This window comes from Pinus tabuliformis, chromosome 7, assembly GCF_031772625.1.
Source record: "Pinus tabuliformis cultivar Carrire ecotype Pingquan chromosome 7, CPIR1, whole genome shotgun sequence".
Lineage (NCBI taxonomy): Eukaryota > Viridiplantae > Streptophyta > Pinopsida > Pinales > Pinaceae > Pinus > Pinus tabuliformis.
The window spans coordinates 1,469,780,028-1,469,795,835 of NC_142293.1; positions in this window are offsets into that span (position 1 = coordinate 1,469,780,028).

A 15,808-nucleotide genomic window follows, 5' to 3' on the forward strand; every position below is an offset into this window, starting at 1 on the left:
ATCCTATGGATTCCCTTGAGGGTGGAGGCATAAACCTATAGATTCCCTTGTTACCAATTTCAGGGTGGAGGCATAAGCCTATGGATTCCCTTACTTTGGAAAAGGGTGGAAGTGGGATACCTCTAGACTCCCTTAATAGACTAGTGGACAAGACAAGGGGTATAATTTAGATCATTGCAATTTTTTAATGATGGATCTCATGGGAGATTGTATGCCATGTTGCAGGGAAGCATGGGAATTTCCCAATATGGGTGAATTAAGTTGGTTGTAGTACAAACAAGCAACAACTTGAAGATATCCGAGTGAATAGAAAAAAACCAAGAATATTGCAAGGAGCCACAAAAAGTGGTTGATCCAAGGAAAAAATTTCATGTCTATTTAGTTGTTGAGCAATCAAATTGTTTTAATCTACATAAGATGTGATTGTAAGTGAGCTACATTATAAAGCTCACATTTATTATGCTCAAACTAAGCATGTTTTGCGTTGTGTTTAGGATTAGAACAATAAAGACATTGTTCCTACAGGGGGGAGGGGTTTGTGACAACCCCGTTAGGAAAATCCCCCTATTACACACATTATAAATATTTCATGAATTTTTATTGTAAATTAAAATGGGATGAATCAAAGGGAGATAGATTCCAGAGTTGAGGAGGTTAGTTGCTTGGGATGCTTTAGTGTTTTCTTGTTGTAGGAAATGTTAAGTATTTAAGAAAACCATTAAAGGTTAGTTGGTGTGACTTAAATGGAATGTTTTTTTTGAATTAATGGAGTTGAGGAATAAGGATGAGAAGCCATGCTTCCTTGGAAAAATTGACTAGGAAGAAAGAAAGAAAAATTATGAGGCATGGGCTACACTGACAAAAACAGTGGCAGTCAACTTGTAAGAAAATAGATTCAAAGTAGACAAACATAGGGAATTCCCCCACAATTAGTAGAACAACACGATGGGGATGAGAGAGTAGCAAGAGGCTGTGCAAGAGAAGCAGGAAGGTAAAAAATAGAGGAAACCTTTAATATATCTGGTTGAGAGACAATTGAGGAAAATTGACAAGAGAGGAGTTATGCATAGTTATAACACTTGGAGAAGATATACATCTCATTTGAGAAATAGGAGCATGAAAATAATTCCCTCTAGGTGAGGATAATTATTTAGATGACTTAAGTGCTTGACAATTGAGATAACCTTCTCTAGATCCCCTCGATAGCCTAGACTGGAGATTTGGTCCTTGGATTCCTCGTAAGATAAAGTTCTTAAGTATTCTTTGCTTATTCATCTGGTTTTTGGTAGTGAGTTATGGATTCCCTTCATTAGTTTGAACCACTGTGTTACGTGTTTTCAGGGTGGAGGTGAAGCCTTTGGACAACCTAGTGTTGGGTTAAGAGTGGAGGTAGAAAACCTATGGATTCCCTATGAATTTGTTGACTTCTAAATAGTTGGTGGGTGGAAGTGGGGGAACCTCTGGAATCCTTGTTTTAACTAGCAATTGAAGTTTGATTCCTTAAGAAAAAACCTCCTCGGTCTCTAGACTATAACTAGGGGGTGACAACTACAAGTATTGACGACTTGTAAATTATCTATGGTTGGATGGAGATTTTTTGTCCCATGCTCAATATCCCAACCTTATCTTCAATCCAAGATAAGTTTCCCCATATGGTTATTGTGTCTTGAAATTTATGTTTGGGCTGTTAAGCTAATTTTGTATTAACTACATGAATGGTTCATGTCTCTCTTGTGATTATGAGAATAAAATTTTGATGATCTCCAAATAGGAATGCAATAAATAGCTCCTTGTGTAATAGTTCTTCACTAACACTATGTATGTAGGGAGATTTAAATTTATATAGTGTTGAATGCACATAGTGGATACATCTGTGACCTTGGTGTGGAAAAACACTATGCAACGATATAATAATTTATGTCAATTGGATTAAATATTGAGGTTATTTGTTGATTTGAACAATGGCGATTCAAAACCACAATGGGCCTCTACAGGGAAACCTGTGACAACCTTCCAACACTAATTAAGTTCATTAGCATGACTGGTATACTGAGGTGTAGGGAACTCTTTGTAATGAATGTAAAATATAGGGAATTCTAATACTAATGGTTATGTTCCAAAGGGACAACAAACACATAACTTATAGGAGCGTGTGTGTGTGTGAAATCATAGGCAGTGTAGAATGCAGTGTGTATTCAGTTAATTTATGATCAAACCAACCCTTCTGCAATCATATTAATCTATTCTTGAACACATTCATATTAAATTGTTGCAAGAGCACCATGACATGATGGATTTTTTTTAATTCCCATAACCAAAGTTAGAGGGTCCATATCTATATAATAGCCATCGTAAAAATCTTGTGTTGAAAATCTTTCCTAATCCACATTTAGGCATGAGCTATTTCTCTATCACTCTTCAATTTTACCTTTATTCACATTTAGTATTAGATGTAAGAGAGTGATATTATTATATTTCCTTGTATGCTTTATTTTTCTTTTGCACTGGAATTGTGAGGAATTAACATTTAATGTTTTCGATCTTAATGAATTTTGATTGATTGTCATTTTTAGTTTATATAATATTATTCTTGAAATTTGTGAATTTGCTTTTGTGCAATCATTCAAGTGCAATTTTTATTTAAATGTGAATGATTTGGTTTGCCATTTTTTCAATTGAAATTCATTGAGACCATGTTGATGGTGGTGGGTCTCGCAAACATCCAAGAGATCTCTCCGATATGAAGTCTCAATTAGACCTCACACCATTTGATATAGGAGTCCCATCTAGAACTGGGCTTGGTTTCCATTTACTTAAATATTTTCCTTGGCTTGAGAAATTAGCATAAGAGAGTAGCAAGCATGTACTTTTGAATGAGAAAAATGTATGCCTTATGAAGTGTTCAATTATAGAATGTATTAAGGTTCTTTCACTGAAATGAACAAAAATGAGTCTTCAAGAGAAAAGTATTAGTACTAATCTAGTAAAGACATGAATAAATGCATGAGATAATCATTGAACACCAAGCAAAATAATTCATGTAGATGCAATGATCATTATAACCATCACAACACAATTTCAACAAGATAAGCACTGAATCCACCGAAATAGTTCAATTTATTTAGTACTTAAGAATTCCAACATAAACCAAAAACATTCAAAGAATATTCTTAAAACATCCATGATCTAAGCATGAAAATGTGTTGGCCCAATAAACTTAAAATATTAAGAAAAAATTCCAAGATACATGAACACAATGAACACCATTAACTCCAATAGTGGAGCATTAAAGCCACCATTTTCTCTCCAAAAGAACTATCTTTATCTTTCTAATGCCTTGTGTGAGAACCCAAGTTGGAAAGTCCTCTCTTTGAGTAATGAGGCTTCTTTTATAACTAGAAGCATGACTCCTCATATCACATGACTCTTGAGCTTCCCATATGAATTTTCAACTACTAATGACCTTTAGACTTCTAAATAACCTTTGGACTTCCAAAAGACTTGTAAAATTCAACATGAATTTTGGACTTCTTTGTGTCTTTTGGACTTTTATATGTGACCTTTAGACTTCTCCATGTGGCTCTTTTGTCCATATATGACTCTTGGGCTTCTAGATATTCATATTTACAAAACTATGTCATTACTTCCACATCATCATGTGGCGGGAACATGACAAGCCACTGACATTGATGACTTGGACCCATAATGACTTGTGACATGAAATTTCTTGAGAGGTGACAATGCTACCACCTATGTCTTCAATACTTACTATAGATTTTTCATTTTTGTATCCATCTACCCTTTAAAGGGTCTTGAGATCAAATGGAGTCTTTATAGATCACTATGACCATCGAAATTTGATGTTCTTTCACCTGTCACAATCATGTGCTCTTTTGCCTTTGGATGCTTCCTCGCAATACCTCCTTTGATAGATCTCCTCATGCATCCTTTTCATGATGTTATAATAACACTTGCAAGTAATATCACTCATGGAAAGAAAAAATCAACTAGAAAATATCCTATTCTATCATGTTTCATGCAAAATTTCTGACTATGAACCAACAATGTGCTCAGAAAAGGAAGAGGTGGTGTTGGGTTGTCTCTCACCTTAATATCATTTATTTAATGTTTAAATGATTTTTTTGCATAAATGGCAAGCTAAAAACTCAAAAAAATTCCAAGCTTGATTAACTTTACATAAATTGGAAATTATGTTGAGTGAGATTCTAACTTGATTCATTATTGTGGTTATGTCCCCTCTTACAAGATTTCCTTACTTTGATCTAAATCGTACATTGAATGACAATCATGCTTATCTCTTCTTATTCATTTATTTTATTTAAACTTTATATTTATGATGATTTAGATTAGTGTTATTATTATATTGATGTTCCGTTTTATTTATTAAGATATATTTTCTAAGGTTAATTATTTATTAAGTTATAATTTAAATATAATATTTATTTATTTTTTATTTTTTTATTAATAGAAATAAGTACATTCCACTAATAGAATCCGTAACTTTGTAGTTATTAATTTTTTTAGATAATACTTTTAATTATTATTATTATTATTATTTAAATATAAAAACAAATTTTAATTATGCTAAATAATTATTTTTATTTTCAACAAAATCATAAAAATAATATATAATAATAAAATTTGTTTCCAAATCTTATTTTATTATTAATACTCATATAATTAAAAACCAAATTTTAAATATAATTAACGATGGTGTCATGAAAATTTATTTGGACACCTTACCATAAATGTTCACCAACCTATTTGGGTTAGATTTAAGTTGTCCTCTTTTAAAAATAAAGGTTTGCTAGTTGAAATCAAAAGTAATTATGGTCCCATTTAGTTAAGAGATATTTTGTGTCTTATATTTTGTATTTATTTTATACATAGAGTGTATTTCTAAATTATTTAGATATAAAATGTATGTAGTTTTAGTATAAATTATTATTGGTAGAAATATATATTTTCAAATATATTGAAAATTGTTGATGGCGTTGGAAATCTATCAATCATGGGTTTCCCCGATGTGAAATCTCAATTAGGCCTTATATTGTTTGGAATAGGGGCCTATCTGGAGTATCACCTTGGTTGCCATGTATTCTTATAGATTTTCCTTGGCTCTAACTGTCAGTAAGAGAGAGAACACAAATGTGCCTTTGAAAAATAAGTGAGTGTACCTGGTGAGTGTTCGATTATAAATGTGTCAAGACTATTCTACTATGGAGGGAGAAAAGAAAGTGAGCCTCTAAGAGAGAGGTAATAGTACCACCTTAGTAGAGACATACACAACCCGGAAGGATCCGTCTGGCATCCAGCGGAATAGTCCACAAAGATGTGACAGTCATTACAACCAATCACCAAGAAAGGTTTGTCTAATATCTAGAAGAATAGTTGATCGAAGAGGTTGATCCAAGTGGATCTCTAAAGTACTAGTGGCATGGTCAAAAGGCTCAAAAATCAAAGTCGAAGAATCTCAATCAACTTAGCATCAAATCAAAGTGCTCATCATCCTAATTCCAACAATGTGAATGACACTCGAATCCAAGCTCATATGAAGAAGTTAGAGAAAGTTAAAAAACAAGTTTGACTTGGACAGGTGGCAAAGGAAATGGCATGGAAAAACTCTTCAGCGAATGGGGAAGCGAAAAGTGGTAGGTCGCCATTGGCCCTGTATTTCGCAGATCACAAAACGAAGAGGTTTGTGGATGAAGAAATTGGCCCCCAGCAGTACCAAGTTGTGATTTGTGGTATCGCAATCGCAGATTGGAGGTGGACCAAGCGCTTTACAAATTGACCCCAAGAAAGGAACGGTGTGATGCAATGATCACAAAAGCACATCACAAAGGGGAAGTGCTTCACAAAATCAGCCCCCGATAGTTAGGGTTGCGATTGCGATATCGTAATCGCATATCGCACGCTGCGTTTATAAAACCACAAGACCCGCTGGTTCCACTGATTGTGATTTGCGAAGACTTCTTTCAGATCCGATATTTTATATACTGCAGTTTGATAGTTCCGTTGGGTCTACATTTTATCGCACATCGTTGCATGCTGAGTCTTGTGTACATAGTATTACCCCTAGCTCTATCAATTGCGATATGCTGATGGATCCCGGATGTGATACACTTATAGGGTGCAGTTTTTAAAACCCATCGGGTTTGCCGGTTTGCAGATCCTAGTTCGCACTACGTAGTGGCCTGTTATGGAGAATCACCTTAGGCCATGGCTAATTGCGATTTGCGAAGTCTTTATCGGATCCGATGCATTATGGATCTTTGTTATCGCAGAATGCTTATTGCCAAGGATTCAGGTCTGTCTGCCAGTTTAAAGCATTGATTCTCTATGTTAAAACCGTCGGGTTAAGGATTAATGTACGGTTAAGAAGTTAAGCAGAAATGATTTGTAGGAGTTGTTTTCCAATGGATTTTCTAAGAATGTAAAACAACAGTGAACTATCTTTGAACTAATATGTTGATGGTTAAAATGGCCTACTAAACTTGTCATTTAGTAACTACCCGGTTTATGAAGGAATATGCCCACTAGAATACAAATTGGGCTATTCGCACAACTAGAGAAGGCATAGCAACAAAGAGTAGCATAGATTTGCAGAGCAGAGTAGTGGCACCTGCTCCTGGCAGGTGGCTGGAACCTTACCTTAGAAATTAGAAGGTTCCAAGAAGGTGCAGAAAGCCCTTTTATCAAAATTGAGTGTTTGGATAGGCGATTATGCACAATTTTTTGCCAGGAAGTAAGTGGTGCTGTCTGTTTCTAGAGATGGGCTCTCCATTTGTCATATATCTTCGAGATTTGAGGTATAAGAGTGTTTATGTAAAATCCGCATGTACTTCTTCTCTTTACATGCCATTTAATGAATGAAGGCCTCCCTACTATTGAGTAGTGCCCGAAGATGTAGTCCAAATTGGATGAAATTTAATAATGCATCTATAGCAAAAAAATCTTGGATAAAGTTGTATTAAGAGGAACAACGTAAACTTTGAAACGGAATTGATATTGTTACCCGTTTTGTAGAGATAGCAAAAAAGTAACTCAATTTTGAAAGGGGTGATGCAGAACACACATGTTTTTTTTAGAGCATAGTTTTTGGCACTATAAATTTTTTTATGTACATTGCATTTTAAAATGGTAGTGATTTTGATGTCGATTTAAAAAAGTGGTAATTCTACACCATGCCCTTTTTTTAAAGGCATTTTTTTTTTTTTTTACTTTTAATTTTATAATGTATGAATGTAAATAATTATTTTGTAAATTTAAATAATTTTGGAAGTGGTCTTCTTCTCCATATTCTCTTGATTTTTTTTTTTGTAATGAGGTTTTTATTGTTTTGCATATTTAAAGAAAAATGTCGATATTTTGCATTTTCGATATTCTACATATTTATACATCGTTAGTTAAATTTTCAATCCACATGAAATAATTGTCTCTAAAAAACATATATAAAAAAGACAAAATAAAAAATAAAAAATGTTAAAAAAAATTCTCATAAACCATAAAAGAATTTGGAAAAAAAAAAAAGATAGAAAATAGGAGGAAGTAAAATTAAGTAAGTAAAAATAGAGAAAATTAAAAAAAACATTAACAAAAACTAGGAAAAAAATTAAAAATAAAAGCAAACTAGTTAAATAAATAAAATTAAGGAAAAAAAATTAGAAAACTACTAAAATTAATATTAAAAAAAAGACAAAAATAAACTCAAATGTAAAAATAAATAAATAATATTTATAAAAAAAAACCAAAAAAAAATATGAAAATATTAGAAAAACAAACCAAAAAAATATTATTTATTTTTTTAAACAAATTATTTTTTAATTAAAAAATTATTATTATTATTATTTGAAATTTATTTTTTTAATCATTAAAAAAAAAATTTAAATGAATTTCATGTTTTAATTTAAAATTTAAAAAATTTATTTAAAAAATAAAATAAAAAATTTTAAACCTTTTTTATTGATTTTCTATTATTATTATTATTAAAAAAAAAGGGCATGGCCTGCGCGCTCTCCCACTACCCGTGATAGCCTGGTCGTGGGCAGAGGGGCCTGCGTGCAGGCCCTCTGCCAACGGTCGTGCCACCACGGGCGGCCGAGGGGTAGGTAGGCAATTTCTCGAAATTGCCCACCTACCCCCGACCGCCCATGGTGGCACAGACATTGGCGGAGGGCCTGCCCCTTCGCCCACGGCAAGGTTGCCACGGGCGGCGGGGGAGCGGGCAGGCCATGCCTATTTAAAAAAAATAAAAAAATTAAAAATTAAAAAAAAATAAAAAATGAAAAAAAGAAAAATTGCTTAAATTTGTAATTTTTTAAAATAATTTTTTAAAATTAAAAATTAAAAAATGAAATTTGTTTAAAAAAAATGTATTAAAAAAAGAAAATTTAATTTTAATATTTTTTTGCTCTTTTTTTTTTAAATTATATTATATATATATATATTATTTTTTAATTTGAGTTTATTTTTGTTTTTTTTTTTAATATTAATTTTACTAGTTTTTTTAATTTTTTTCTTTTTTTTTTTAACTAGTTTGTTTTTAAATTTTTTTCTTAGCTTTTGCTAATGTTTTTTTTTTTTTTTTTTTACTTAATTATATATATATATTTTCCAAATTCTTTTATGGTTTATGAGATAAAAAAATTTTAACATTTTTTATTTTTATTTTTGTCTTTTATATATATTTATAAATATTTGTTTTTTTAAGTAATCAACATTTTAATCTTAATTTTAGTAGTTTTTAAATTTTTTTGGTTTTTTTTTTTTTTTTTTTTTAAATTTAGTTTGTTTTTAATTTTTAATTTTTCTATTTTTACTTACTTAATTTTTAGATTATTTTAAATGTTTTTTATTCTTTTCCATATATATATATATATATATATCCAATTTTTTTTTTTTTATGGTTTACAAGATAAATTTTACTTTTTATTTTTCCATTTTTTTTACTATTTATTTGTTTATAATGTTTATTTTTTTTTAGTTTTTTAATTCTTATCATTAATTTTGTTTGTTTTTTTTTTTTACATTTTTTTAATGTATATTTTAATTTATGTTTTGTTATTTTTTTTGTTTTTGTTTTTTTGTTTTGTGTTTTTTCGTTGTTTAATTTTTTTAATTTTTATTTCATTTTATGTTTTCATTATTTTTTTTTAATTTTAATGTTTTTCAGGGTCAAGATAAAATATTTTACGCCATTATTTCGAAATGTTGAAATATTACTTTTGAAAAAAAAAAGTGTTTTCCCAGCTTAACACTTTACGTTTTGAGGGTGTTTTTTAGACAATTTTTGCACAAAAATTTAGTTTTCACCGCCATTTTTAAAACATGTTGAAAATTTACCCAAAAAAAAGGTGTTTTTCCATTATCAACACTTTTCGTTTTTAGCACTGTTTTTGATGTTTTTTCGAGGTTTTTTGGCCAGAGTTCCCATTTCAAAGTTTAAATTGTTGAGGGCTTAGTTGATGCGGATTGCATGAGTACACTAACCAGAAATAAGCCTCAAAGGATGTGCATCATGAAGAGGAGACATGGTGGATGTTGAAGCTCATTGGGAACATAAGAGGTCTTGTTGCTATTAAGAATTGCGAGCATGAATGACTGAGTGTGCAACCATGGATAATGATAAATAAATGCACGGGAACTTCTTGTGAATGTCCAAAATGGTGGACATCATGTATGGTGCGTATGAGAAGAGAAGACAGGAGGAGACAAAAAAATTGAAGAGCGATGCATTATCCACATCTTCTGGTGCTTTTGCGTCTTATTCATCACCTTCCTCGAATGAGGAGATTAAACAGAGACTTCAAGAAGAGAACACTGAATTAAGAAGGCTACTGTGAGAAGACAAAGAAGAGAAGCAATGATTGCAACTTCAGTTGTGAGCCACAGATGAGGCCCTAGAAGAATTGAAGCACAACAACCAGAGTCTTCAAGGAGAGCTTGTTGAATTAAGGAGGCTTCTACAGGAAGAGAAAGAGGAGAAACAAAGGTTGGTAATCCAACTACAAGCTAAGGACGAAGCATTGGAAAAGCTGCAGCGTGACCCGTGTGAGGTAAAAATCCATTCTTCAACTCTATGTATTGTTCCTGATGATGATTTCACCATTCTTGAAAACCATACTACAGGAATCGGGTCCAAACTGTTAAAGAGAATGGGGTATCAGAGAAAGGGCCTTAGTATTAATGGCTAGGGCATCATAAACCCCATCAAAGTAGAAGAATTACCCTGACATACAAGACTTAGATATGTTAGGAAGGATGTTGGTAATGCGCCAAAATAGTCAGTGAACCATCAATGAATGATAATGAGAAGCCATCATGAGTTCTTTCCAAATCAACTGTGGAGGTAAAAGATGTTGATTTCTCTTCAGTTTCATCTTCACATAGTATAATTTTTGTTGGAAATGTAGAGATAGCCATTACAGGGAAAAACATGAGACTCCTTACCAAGATGAGGTACAAGGAAGAAGAAGGACTTGGTCTTAATGACCAAGGCATAACTCAGCCATTGGAGGTTGAGCAAAGACCTCGATTCGCAAGGTTGGGGTGCACTAACGGACAATGTTCAAAGATGCCAGAAGCTTCCATGACATTGTTGAAATTTTCAAGGAAAGAGGATGATGGGAACACATCAACATCAACCTATGGTAGTATGCATTACAGGGAAAGAGTTGAGGCAAGCTCTCATTCCCATAATCATACCAGAGACCAACAAGAAAGGTATAACCAATCTTGGTATTCTAATGTTAATTTTGATTGCAACCGTATTGTTAATAATGAACGAAAATCATGGCATAAAAAAACTTGTGATTTTTGTGGATTGCATAACCATGTGTTTGTTAAGTGCTAGATAAGAATGGAAACACGAAAATGGATGAGGCGTAAATAACCTTCTCAATAGTAGGCAAAGAAGAAGGTAAAGAAGATCTGGAGGAGGAAAGCTTATTGCAGTCATTGCAACAGAGGTCGTCATCAAAGAGCCACGTGTTGGAGGTTGCATCCAGAGAAGCGTCATAAGGACAAAGCATCTGTGCATGAACTAGGTGAATGTTAGGCCCCTATAATACTAGTGATTCCCCCATTACTATTGTCATTGTATCCCTTATTGTTATTATTATGCCCCTATTGTCCCCATATTGTTATTAGTATGCCCCATAGAAACCCACTATTGTTATTTGTGTGCCCTTATGTTATTACTGTTATGTCAGCTTGATTATATTGTGGCCCCTTGGAATCCTATATATAGAAGGGAGGTTTAGTCATTTGTATCATCCAAGAATTGCTCATTTGTGTAATGTAAAGGAGGTTGCCCCCTCGAAGAGGATGAATTCTAAGGCGTTTATCTATATTTTTTGTCCTTTTGTGAGTTGGTTTCCTAACATTTGGTATCAAAGCTTTGGATTCTAGGGTTTCGCTGCTCCAAACATATCATCGTGGAATTTTTGCTATAATTTTTTTTCTGTGATGTTTCAAAAGCTACAAAAAAAAAATCATTTGAGCCGAAATTGTTCTGAACTTTAGCTCTAAATTTCAGAGCTTGTAGCGCTATATTTGCAGAGATATGATCTGAAGAAGTTAGGGTTTTTGCAGACTCTCGAATTACATTCCAAACAGGTGACCTAGGGAAAATCGTCATAACTTTTGTTTTGAGCATCAGATTGAAATTTCGTAACGAGAATGGATTTTAGTTTTCTGTGTATCAGTTTCAGATACTAAGGTCAAAACAGTGGCATGTGGTATGTCGTACACATTCGCTCTACTGAACTAGTCTATAGTGAGGTCACCGTGGGAGATTTGGCACAACTCTTCCTTGGAGAATCTAATCTTGATTAGACTTGCAGGGTTAGAAGAAGACTCAAAGGGCTGCCGCGGGATGCAATTTTAGATATTCAAGATCCACGGTGACAGAGATACAACAGATTCAATATCGAGCACTTACAAAAAAAAAAAGAGGTGTGTAGTTTTTTTTTTTTTTTAATTTTGCATAAGATTGGTTTGAAAAATTAGTTTGAAGGAATTCAAAGTGAATAGTGAAGAATTAGCATTAATTAATGCCCCAAAGAAAGAAAATGGAAACACCTAGTAAACAACATGAAAGCTCTAACATGACTTGTGAAGAAGAGGAAGAAATGCAACATGATATATCAAAATTACAAGACCAAGTACAACAAATTTCACTCTCACTAAAGGTAAATGAAGCCAAGATGAATGGCATGGAAGCTAATATGAATGGCATGCAAGTTAAGATGGATGGAACAAAAGCTAATATGAATGGCATGCAAGTTAAGATGGATGGTGTGGAAGCAAAGATGAATGGCAGGGATGATAAGATGGAAGAATTGAAGATAAATTTGAATAAGTTGCTACAAGAAATGGTCACTAATGGTGAAAGGGTAGAAAGGAAACTCATGATGAGAACAAAAGAAATGTTAGTCATGATTTAATAGATTCTAATGTTGGATTGAAGACCCACCATGTTCCAAAAATCGATATGAGGAAGTTTGATGGCAAGGATCCCAGAACATGGATACTACAAAGGGAGCAATTTTTCAATCTCCATAATGTGAAAAACATACAAAAAGTACGTATTGTAACTTTATATTTGGAACCACATCAGTTTGTTTGGTATCGATGGCTTTGCTCTCGTAAACAAATTGTCACTTGGGCAATTTTTATGGAAGAAATGATAGCACATTATGAGGATACAAAAAGAAACACCTTTTTTATCCAATTGATAAATCTGAAACAAAAAGGTTCAATGATGGAGCACATTGAGGACTTCCAAAAATTAAACATCAGGGTAAAAGATATTCCAAAGGAGCATAGGATTGATGTCTTGATAGGGACTTTAAAGGATAATATCCAACATGAGGTTCGCCTTTGGGAACCTGATCCATTGGAGAAGGCATTCAGGTTAGCGAGAAAAATGGAAAGCAAAATTATGGCAACCAGGAAGCCTACCACTCACAACTATAAAGATGGAAGTGTTGTTGCCCCTATCCTTCCACAACTTACAAGGTTGACACCACAACAATTGGAATAAAAAAGAGCAAAAGGGATTTGTTACAGTTGTGACAACAAATACACTAAAGGTCATAAGTGTGTTGAGAAGAAATTATTCTACATAGATTGTGAAGAGGAGGAAGAAAAGGAACAAGAAATGTCAAAAGAAGAGGATATACTCCAGGAACAAACCCTAGATAAAGAAGAAATGAATCTGACCATATCTTGTAATGCATTGGCTGGAATTACCACTCCTCAAACTATCAAGATAGAAGGGCATATCAAGAAGAAAAAGATAATAGTGTTGATTGATTCGGGAAGTACCCGTAATTGTATTCATTGCAAGATAGCAAAGGAATTGAATTGTTTCCTATATCCAGCACCGGAGTGTCAAGTGATGGTTGCAAGTGGAGGAACCATAAATTGCTTGAGAAAGTGCCATAATACCAAGATATCTATGGGAGAATATGTATTGAACAACCCAATGCTTTCCATTCTAATGGGTGGTGCTGATGTTCTACTAGGAGTCCAATGGTTACAATCCTTGGGTACAATAGCTTTTAATTTTCAAGAACTTTTCATGAAATTTTGTGTGGAAGGAAAGGAAGTTGAATTAAGGGGTAATGCAGGGAAACCAGGAAAGATAATAAGCTCTAACGATATGACAAAACTTCTAAAGAAGGAACAACGAGGTGTAATTGCATAATTATGTTCGCTAGAGTTTCCCACATCAAAATCATCTATTTCTCCAGATCTCCAAAAGGTCTTGGACAATCATTCCAAGGTATTTGAGACTCCCAAAGGTCTCCCACCTATTCGTGATCATGATCATGCTATTCATTTGATTCCAAGAAGTGTTCCTCCAAACATCAGGCCGTATAGATATCCCTATGCCCAAAAGAGTGAAATTGAACATATGGTTGCAGAAATGCTAGAGGCTGGTATAATTCAACCAATTCAAAGTTCTTTCTCTGCTCCAGTAGTATTGGTGCACAAGAAGGATGGATCATGGCACATGTGTCCAAATTATAGGGAGCTCATCAGGAACTTCACAAAAACCTTTATTGTGGAATGTGATGCTTCAGGAAATGGAATTGGTGTTGTTTTAATGCAAGATGAAAGACCCATTACTTTTAAAAGTCGTCCAATCAAGGGAAAGTATTTACACAAAGCTATTTATGAGAAGGAAATGTTGGAAATACTACATGCACTTAAGAAATGGCGACCCTACCTAATGGGAAGACACTTCAAGGTAAAAAATGGATCATGATAGTCTTAAATACTTTTTAGAACAAATATTATCCTCTGAAGAGCAACAAAAATGGGTCACAAAGATGTTGGGTTATGACTTTGAAATCATCTACAAAAAAGGGAAGAAAAATGTTGTGGTTGATGCACTCTCAAGAAAGGATGAGGATGTGGAAGCATTGTTGTGCGCCAATTCTATTATCCAACTAGATTGCATAAACGAAGCAAGGGAGGAACAAAAGAATGACGAATAAGTGTGGGAACTCATTCGAAAGATACAACAAGATCCCAGTACATCTGATACATTTAGTTGGAAAAATGATTTATTATGGTGCAAAGATCGTTTATACCTATGTAAGAATTCCCAACTCAAAAAAAATATTCTTATGGAATTGCACGCTTCTCCCTTAGAAGGGCACTCAGGATTTTTAAAAACTTACCACGGGGTTAAGAAGGAATTTTTTTGGGATGGCCTTAAATTGGATATTCAAAAGTTTGTGGCAGAATGTTTGGTTTTCCAACAAAATAAAGTTGAAACAATTAAGACCCTGGGTCTATTACAACCTTTATCCATTCCAAGCCAATGTTGGGAGGAGGTTCAATGAATTTTATCACAGGTTTACCCAAGTCGAAGGAAAGAGTGTCATCATGGTGGTAGTTGACAGACTTACCAAGTATGCACACTTTTGTGCATTATCACATCCATTTAAAGCCAATCGATTTCTACCGCATTTATGGAAACATTTCACAATCTACATGGAAACCCAAAGATTATTGTAACTGAAAAAGATCCCATTTTCACTGGAAATTTTTGGACAGAATTAATTTCTTGTCTCAGTACTCAGTTAGCTCATAGCTCATATTATCATCCTCAATCTGACGGGCAAACTGAAACAGTAAACAAATGTTTGGAAGGATATCTTCGTTGCTTTGTATCTGATAAACAGACACAATGGGTCAAATGGTTGCCTCTGGCTGAATGGTGGTATAACATTTCCTTCCATACTGCAGCAAAAATGACCCCATTGGCACTTTATGGATATCATCCACCATCCATCACATCATATTTAAAAGAAAACTCTAAGGTTCAAGCAATGGAGCATCACATCGAGCATCAACAACAAGTTCTCCAACTCTTAAAGGATAACCTCACATTGGAGCAGAATAGAATGAAACAACAGGCACATCAACATTGTAGTGAAAGAAATTTTGATGTAGGTGACTGGGTATTCCTACAGCTGCAACCATATAAAAAAATGTCCCTCAAGAAAGCTAAGAAGGATATAAATTATCACCAAAGTATTATGGTCCATACAAGGTGTTGCAAAAGATTGGTACTATGGCATACAAATTGGAGCTTCCTGTATCCTCCCGAGTGCACCCAGTTTTCCATGTTTCATGTTTAAACAAGGTTATAGGTGACAAGCTCCTAGTTCAAACAATATTGCCAGAACTTGATGAGGAAGGAAAAATCATATTGGAACCGGAAGCAGTCACAGAAATGAGAACTCAATAGCTACAAAATCGATCA